This window comes from Euprymna scolopes, chromosome 22 (genome assembly GCF_053919585.1).
Source record: "Euprymna scolopes isolate OS-2025 chromosome 22, ASM5391958v1, whole genome shotgun sequence".
Classification (NCBI taxonomy): domain Eukaryota; kingdom Metazoa; phylum Mollusca; class Cephalopoda; order Sepiida; family Sepiolidae; genus Euprymna; species Euprymna scolopes.
Genome location: NC_136503.1, coordinates 31,495,612 through 31,505,752, shown reverse-complemented (window position 1 = coordinate 31,505,752; position 10,141 = coordinate 31,495,612).

The window sequence follows — 10,141 nt, the reverse complement described above, 5'->3', positions numbered from 1 at the left end:
AGTATGTCCCAACGAGCTCTACCAGTCTCTCCATTTCCTTCTCATTTCTACCGAATATTTTCAAATCATCCATAAACAGTAGATAGTCGAGGCGTCTGCCACCAGATCCAAAGTTATACCCCAGCTTCTCTCTCAAGAGAATGCTCAGTAGCATCATTATCATTACAAAAAGAAGCGGAGATAACGAATCTCCTAGGAATATTCTATGTTTAATGCCAACCTACCCCAGCACCTCTCTATTTGCTGTCAGGACTGTTTCCAATGAGGCATACTTGTCTCCAAAAGCCCTATCACATTCCCAGCAACCTTCATCATCGATAGTTTTTCCCAGATCCATGAATGAGGAACCATGTCGTAAGCCTTTCTGTAATCGATCCATGCTACGATCAAATTCCTCTTCTTCCTCTTTGCATCCTGCATACTGCCTTATCAATCATTAGTTGATAATAATAATAATAATAATAATAATAATAATAATAATAATAATAATAATAATAATAATAATAATAATAATATATCAATGTTTATTTTTAAATATTGTTAATGTATACCGTTTTCATTTAACTGGTTGAGACTGTTATGATAAAAACTGAATCACCATTTACTTTGAGTAAAGCTCAATCTATCTCTTTTATAGTTGCAGAGTATATATAGTACACAATTTTGTTGAAATTCGAAAACTTACGTTTTTTGCTTTTATATAACTCTTGTATATTCTATCTTGGATATCTTCATTACAACCGTTTCGTTGATGGAATGTCATCCCATCAACGAAACGGCTGTAATGAAGTTATCCAAGATGAAATAAACAAGTTATATAAAAGAAAAAATGTAAGTCTTGGAATTTCAACACAATTTTGTACTATATATATATATATATATATATATATATATATATATATATATATATATATATATATATATATATATATAAATATAGGTAGGTAGGTAAGTAGGTAAATAGGTAGATAGGTAAGTAAGTAGGTAGAGAGAGAGAGAGAGAGAGAAGTCGCGCTGAAATAAAGGTATATATAAGTCTGTTTTCGGTGTGAAAATTAACTTGTGAAACAGTGTATCTTTTGTAAATATTAATAAAATTGTGAACAAACAAACATACAGAAATGCGACTTTATTATAATAGTCACATAAAAAGAATGTACGGTTGACAATACACGAAATGCCTAAAATGATTGCAAGGGCGCAATATTTAAACGCAATAAAACGACTTTAAAGGATTATAGGAAAGAATATAGAAAACTAGCCGGCCTCCCGGCGTTGCCCGATCGTAAAATACGTATGAATATTATATTTTAATTCATAAAGAAACTGAGACATGTGCATGCGAGTATTATGGGGGGTTTTCTAAACAGTTCACTTCTTGTAAGTAAAAATATACTCGAGCTGGGATCCAAACCAAAACCTAAAGACAAGACGATAACCATGAGACCAGCTTAACACGTTCTCTAAAGGGCGTTTTCAAACCTACATATTCTTAACATAAGGAAACTATCACATGAACGATTCACGCATGCGCATTCGTGAAACAGTTGACAAACAGATAAAAATCCGATGACCCCCCTCCACGTTCCAATTTTTTTTTTAAATTTGACTCCTTAGTCGCTTTTTTTTCCGCATGAAAACAGATTTAGAATGTTTTCCACGCGTCTAAATACACTATATACCCAAATTTCAAGTCTTTTGATCAAATAATTCGTTGAGTATATAGTTTGAGAAGTCTCCTTAAATAAACATTTTCACTTTCATAAATAAAAATAATAATTCATATGGGACATGCAACAGGTAAAATATATTTCAAGTATACAATGCATTAAATAATTTTAAAAGATTTCAAGATCATAATACATGTAATAAGTAAAAGCATTTCTAGGGCGACATCATCATCATCATCATCATCATCATCATCATCATCATCATCATCATCATCACAGTCCTTGATAGCTGAAGATGACTAGACATGGTCTCGGTGCTTTTTACCATTTATTGTCTCCTTGAAATCTGTTTACTTAGTCCATGCATTGTCTCCTTAAAATTGTTTTACTTATTTCCGGTATTATTCCCAGAAATTGTTCATTTAGGGTCGCCTTGAAATCGTTTTACTTATTTCGTACTTGCTGGACGCCAGACGTTGCCCGGTTGCTTAAACATGATATTTTTATTTATGCAGATTGCAGTATGTATTATTATTAAATCAATTCTCTATTGATTATTATATATTACGTAGAATATTTTCGCCGGTGGACTAATTCGCAAAAAAATTAAAAAAATATATAAAATAATAATTATAACGTCGTTCATAAAATTCCGTCTGTTTTTGTTTACAATATCATAGTAGGTTTGACGATGAATACCCTTGTAGCATTTAACGCTCAGTGTGGAAAGTTTCTCCACAAGTAGTGCATGAGTTGTTATCAGGGTTGGTTGTGCCTTTGGTAATGTTTTGGTTCAGACATGGCCTTCATTTTTGCCTCTATTTCTGCCTTTCCTTTGTGAATGCTACTGCACCAGAAACTTCGGTCTTCTGTTAGCTCCTCGCAATTTTTCATGTTTGTATTCATTGCCTTTAAATGGCGCTTTATCACATCCTTGTAGTAGAGTTTCTGTCCACCAATCATTCTCTAATTCTCCATACAATAGGATTTTTGGGATGCGATTGTTTCCCATTCTGCCCACGTCCAGTTCATCGCAGTTGTATGGTGGCGAATACGGCTTCTATGCTGTCCATGTTGGCTCTGTTGAGTACTTAAACATTTGGTATAATATCGTTCCATTTAATTTTTATATAAGTAAAACGATTTTCAGGCGACAGTACATTAAATAAAGAAGAAAATAAATGGAAAAGTAAAAAAAGATTCCAAGAAAACAATACATAAAATAAATAAAAGTGTTTTCAGGAAATAATGAATAAAAAGTAAAACGATGTAAACGAGACAATACAGTAAAGAAATTTCAATGGGACAATAAATTGAATAAGCAGAAGTATTTCAAGAAAATGATAATCGGGGAAAATAAAAAGATTTCAAGGCGACAATAGACGAAATAAATAAAAGTATTTCAAGGTGATGATACATGAAATAAGTAAAAAGATTTGCAGGGGATAGTACTTGGAATAAATAAAATGGTTCAAGGCGACAATACCTGAAATAGATTTTTTTTTCAAACACATGAATTAAGTAAATGGTATTCCAAGAGTACAATAAATGAAATATATATAGAGATTGCAAGTGAACAACACAAGAAAAAAGGAAAGCGATTCAATTGGACAATAAACAAATAAAAAGAATTTCAAGTAGACAATGCATGAAACAAAAAGATTTCAAGCTAACAATGAAATAAGTACAAAATAATCCAAGGCGGCGAACCATGAAATAAATAAAATAAGTAAAAAGAAAATTCGGTACATGAAATACGTAAAATGATTTAAATGGACAACCTATATATCTATAAAAGTGAAAGTGTCTGTCTGTGTGTGTCTGTGTACATTTCATACGCAATGACTCTGTCAATTTTAAGTCTACAGACTCGAAATTTGATATACAGGGTACTGAGATTTGGGAAAATCGATGTGACTGGATTTCGGCCAGAAATTTGGCGATTAAGGGATCAAAGTTCAACGATTTGACCTTTGATAACTCTACCAAACTCCTCCGACAATTTTGGGTCTAAACACTTGAAATTTTAGATATAGGTTCCTTTGACATGTATCTAACTTAATAACTTGATTTGAGACAAAACAATAAATGTTAAGGGGTCATATTAGGGGTCAAATTTTAAAAAATTGACCGTTTTTTGTTTGTTTTGTTTTTTTGTTTTTTTGCTCAGCCATACACCTCCAAACACCCGGGCAACACCGGGCCGAAATGCTAGTACATTAAATAATTAAAAAAAGGTTTACTAGGGCAAAAGGATTTCAAGTTAACAATACTTCTAGCTCTAACTCTACTATTATATAAAAGTCACTTTGTGTGTGTGTACGTGTGAGAGAGAGAGTTCCTCATAGGTTCCGAAACGGCTGGGCCCATCTTTTACAAATTACACACAAGGATAATTTATATGTCTGGCAGTGTTCTTAGATATGTTTTGTTTAGAAATTCATCCAATAAGTATCGAAAATCGAAAAAAAAAAATGATCTTAAAAATACTCTCTCTCTCTCTCTCTCTCTCTCTCTCTCTCTCTCTCTCTCTCTCTCTCTCTCTTATAGATAAAAATAAAAAGAATGATTTTTACTGGGGAATATTTTACGTTACACCGGCCGGGGGAAATTATAAAATCATTTTTTCTTTAAAAAAAAAAAAAAACAGATTTATTGTCATCTGAAATAGTTCAGCGGCAGAGCACTCGACTACACATTGAATAATCCCCTGTTCAATCAAAAGTAACATTTCCAGGGTATACATCGTCAAACCCACTGACGTGATATTGTAAACAAAAACAGACGGAATTTGCTGAACGACATTGTCATTATTTTTTTTTTTTTTTTTTTTTTTTTGCGAATTAGTCCACGGGAAAATTATTCCTCGTAATATATAATATTTAATAGAGAATTGGTTTAATAATAATACATACGCAATCTGCATAAATTAAAATATCATGTTTAAGCGACCGGGAAACGTCTGGCGTCCAGCTAGTATTAAATCAGTAAAACGATTTCAAGACAATTCTAAGCGAACAATTTATGGGAACAATACCGGAAATAAGTAAAACAATTTTAAGGAAGCAATGCATGGATTAAGTAAAACGATTTCAAGGCGACAATAAATTAAATAACTCAAAACAATTTTAACGAGAGAATACTTGAAATAAGTGAAACAATTTGAAGAGGACAGTATCAAATAAGAAAATAGACTTCAAGGTGACAATAAATGAAATAACTCAAAACAATTTTAACGAGAGAATACTTGAAATAAGTGAAACAATTTGAAGAGGACAGTATCAAATAAGAAAATAGATTTCAAGGCGACAATAAACGAAATAAGTAAATGATTAAATCACACTTAAAATGCAAAACTTATTTCATTTAAACTCTTAAAATGTTCATTTCTACTTATTAATTTGCTAATTTAATAGACTAAACATATTTTTATCGAGGAGGAGTATAAAATCGGTATTAAATTCTTTTTTTTTTTTTTACAAATAGGAATTAATGATAATAAACAATTATAAAAATGTCAACTTTTCAGTAAATTTCTTTTATTCTATACAATAAAATTGTACGTACGTGTCCGACTCGCTAATCACGTATGCAAATTTATATTTATGAGCAAAGAAAATAAGGCTCAACCTTTATCTTTATAATAACTGATAATAATAAGCAAAGGAAATACTAATCATGTATATAGATTTTACAATTATAGGCAAAGAAGAGACAGATTAACCTTAACTGATAATAAAAAATAAAGGAAATAATTTCTTTCGCTTTTAATAGACACCAAAAATATTATATATATATATATATATTATATATATATATATATATATATTCAAAACCTATCGCTAAAACCAAAACAAAAGAACATCACATTTTAAAAATAATATATATACCGCTCCGCATGTGGGGATACCAAATTGGTTAAAAGGGAAAATTATTCCCAACTCGCATTTAAGTAAAAATGCACTTTCGTAAATAATTGAATTCATTCAAAACATATCGCTAAAACCAAAACAAAACAACATCTATATATATATATATATATATATATATATATATATATATATATATATATATATATATATATATATAGTAAGTTATGAAAATATATATGGCAATTAAGCAACAGAGAATATTCCGCGTTTCATTCTTGTGAGAATTCTTCAGGCTTATGTTGAAGTAAATGCTGAAAAATTCAGGCATAAAATTATATCTTCGTCTTTGTGATTAAATGAAGCAATCATTTATATATATATATATATATATATATATATATATATATATATATATATATATATATATATATATTAAAATAGGGATCAGTTCACGGGAACATGGATTTTTTTTATAGATTCACGAAAGAGAGGGAAAAAACAGAGAAAGAAAGAAAGAAAACAAAAAAAAGAAAGCCCGCATTAGAGATTTTTTTATTTATTAAAGTTATCTCGCACACTTTGCAAAGCTTTTTATCGCGTATTTGTTTTGATTTTATTTATTTTTAGTAATTTTTGCCTCGATTAGTTGTTTTGGCTTTGCAGTAAGATTTATTTCGCGTTTGACGACAGTGAGAAGTCAATTGTTATTAATACGAATAAATTATTTCCTACTTACCGGGCTACGTCGAGTGGGCTTGCTAGCAGAGAATGAATTTTAATTGAAAAATGGAAATCATTTAATCGTGGATCTTATCCTTTTATCCATTTGGAAAAAACGTCTGCTATCAGAAATGCGCCATACCAAAATATCGCTATTCCTACTAAAAGTTATTGCATATTTTTTTTATTTCGCCAACAACATCCAAACTGGCAGTGGATTTTTACTCGAAAAGAAAATTCTGGAATTACTTTTGTTCTTAAAGATTATGATATCACTGCATCAACACGAGACTTAAACTAAAATTTTTCCAAAAAGTAAGCAGAAATAAGTTATTGAAATAAAAGATAAAGTATTATTTTATTATATTTTTCTATCTTATATATACTAAAGTAAACGTACGTGTGTCCGGCTCGTTTCGGTATTCACACATGCAAATTTATTTTTATGAGCAAAGAAAAAGAGGCTTACTATTAATCTTGATAATAACTGATGATAATGATAAAGAAAAAAAATCACCTACGCAAATTTATTTTTATCAGCAAAGAAAGACAGTCTTGCTATTAATCCTGATAGTAACGCATGAAATAATGAAAAGAAAATCACCTACGCAAGTTTATTTTTATGATCAAATCTTGTTAAACTTGATGATAACTGATGAAAAGAATAAATAAAATTAAAAAAAATCATGTATGCAAATTTATTTTTATGAGCAAAGAAAGGAATGCTTACTCTTAACCTCATTAATAGCTAATGCTAATAATAAAGAAAGAAGAGAAAAAATCATTTACGAAAATTTATTTTTATAAGCAAAAAAGGGAGGCTTAGTGTTCATCCTGACGATAATAATAATAATAATAATAATAATAATAATAATAATAATGATAATAATAATAATAATAATATTAATAATAATAATATTAATAATAATAATAATAATAATAATAATAATAATAATAATACAGAAACAAAAAATTCACGTATACAAGTTTATTTTTATAAGAAAAGAAAGCGAGACTATGTGTGAATCTTCATAATAATAATAATAATAATAATAATAATAATAATAATAAAAAGAAGAAGAAGAAAAGAAAAACACGAATACAAATATATTTTTAATCGCAGAGAAAGGGAGGCTTAATAGTAATCTTCATAATAACTGATTTTAATAATACGGAAAGAAAAGAAACATCACGTGTACAAGTTTAATTTTTATGAGCAAACTAGAGAAGGCTTAATTGTAATAAATAATAATAAAACAAAAAAATAGTATTTCGTTCAGTTTTTATTGGCACACAAGAATATTCTCTTATTATTAGCTTAATATTTTTGTGACTGGACTAGGAATAAAGCTGCGGTCATGCAAATGTTGCATTTAGAGGTTCAGGAGAGGGAAGGAGAGAGAGAGAGAGAGAAAGATATATATATATATATATATATATATATATATATATATATATATATATATATATATATATAAGTTATGAGAGGTGCACTCTTTTGTCAAAATAATTTGTCTGTACACACGGCCTAGCTATTAAACAAGATGTCAGATTTATAATTTTTTATTCAAATGACATTTTGGTACATTTGTTAATTATTTTGTTATTTTTTGCATTTGGTCAAGTGCATGTCTTTGTCAAAATTATTCACGGTATACACGGGTTAGATATCTAACAATATGAGTGGAGACAAAAAATATAATCACTTTGTTTCCGCTGACAGTGTAGAGGTGGGGACATACGGTATAATTTTACCAAAATATTAATATTATCTTTAAAAAAACAATGATCTTTATATGCTGATAAAAATCTTTCTCAGTTAAAGCTAAATGAGAATTCTGCATTATTTTTCACATAATCCAATTTCAAAACAACTAAAATAACATTTGACCCGTGAGACATCAAAAGATGCATTTAACATTCCCAGATTATTTTCAAAAGATTTTCATTAAAATAATCATTGCTAAAAATGGCTGATGTTTTTAATGTTCGTGAAAGACAATCGTATATTCTAAATTCCAAAATCCAAATAACATCTATACTCCTGGCGTCAAAAATAAACGTTGATTTTTTTTATGTTTAATTTTATTCTGAAAATTTTATTTGGAAGAATACCGTCATTGTTGACGGAATGGATATACTAGTTGTAATAAAAATATTGTTGGTCAAATCAATAACCTAGTTTTTGGTGTTTTTATTGATGTGGTTTGATTTCGGATATATTTTCCGCTATTTTTTTTTCGCTTTATATTGTGCTTTATTTTTTGTTTTGTTAAGTTTTTTTTTGTTTGTTTCTTAGTACTTACATTTTTAAATAGAATGAGATTAATCCCATCTTTGAAAACATTATTTGAAATATTTAGGAAACCGAATGTTGCAAAATATTGTAATTACAATCGTTTTATAAAATATTTTTTAAAAATTGATTAAAATCATTCTTTTCTGGCAGTTTCGGTGTAAGAAATTTCAAAGATGACTATTGTTTTCGTTTTCTTACTTTGGCTGACGGTATTAACCTCGAGAAGTAAGCCAGTAAGTGCACAGAGAAAAGGATATATTCGGTGTGATTTTTCTTATTTTTTTCTTAGATTTTTTGTTTTTCGCTTTTCTTGTATTGTTTCATATTTTTTTGTTTATTTTTATTCATTCTTACTCATTTTCTTTTTATGTTACTCTCTCTCTCTTTCTCTCTCTCTCTTTCTCTCTCTCTCTCTCTCTTACATCTTATGACAGAGTGGAAAAATGGCACACGTTGTCATAATCAAATAAATTTTCCTACCCAACCACTCATCTTCCCCATCATTATCCTTAGCGCCTCTGCGCCTTTGGCATTTCTGAAGTGATATTTTCCCTATTGATTGCAGTATGATTCTGGCTCTGTGCAGTTCTAGGAGGTCGACACTCTCTTTAAAAAGGGTTTAGTTTACGTTTCTGCATTTTTACCTAATTCGTATTATTTGGATTCTTCGGACTACTGTTCTTATCTTGTGTGTTATTTTGACGTTTTGGTCGATGTAACCCTCGACATTCTTTATGTGTAGCTGGTCTAACTCGGGAATCTGCACGGAATTTCGAACAGAATCCTTTATTTAATCTACGGGAATAACATGTCCTCGTTCTGTCAACCATGACTTGATAGAAGGCCTAAGTAATAGCAATTGTATTTTTTTAGTGATGACCACACTGAGAATTGAACCTTAAACCCCCAGAAGAGTGTACCTTTACAACTGCATTTTAGCAAGTACTACATTCACTACGCCATAGGTCCTTACGCACTGCAGATTTCTAGGTTCGATAAGAAAAGATTCCCGAGTTCGACATAAAAGGTCGAAATTCACATCGCCTGAAATGGTGTGAAAATAACATTAAAGATTAGGACAGAAGTTCGACGAATCTAAATAATACGAAATAATGCTAGTCGCCTGAGGCGCTCCTATTGAGGAATACCTACGGGACGGCTCGGGCACATTTTGCGGGCTAAAGTGCTCATTACTCGGGGTACGCTAGCTTTTTTTAATCCCACTTTCCAATCCGAGTATTTAATCTTCCAGCCTTGGGGGCGAGGAATAAATACTACTACTTCTCCGGCATCTTACAGTTCATCATCATCAGAAGATTCAAGAAAAAAAACATGAAAGCACTTAATAAGACGTGAAAAAAAAGGAATCACAAAACTTCTGGAATTATTTGGCGTAGTGAAACAAAGACCATTTTAGTTTTTAATTTTTTTTAATGCTTAGATGATTAGGTTGGTCGGAAAATAATGATCGATTTTTTTTTTTTTTTTTTTTTTTTTTTTTTTTTTACTAACAGGTCATCGCTTGCCATGGCTTACAGGCCACTCGAATATAAAGATTAATGGATTTGTGTCAGGTGGAT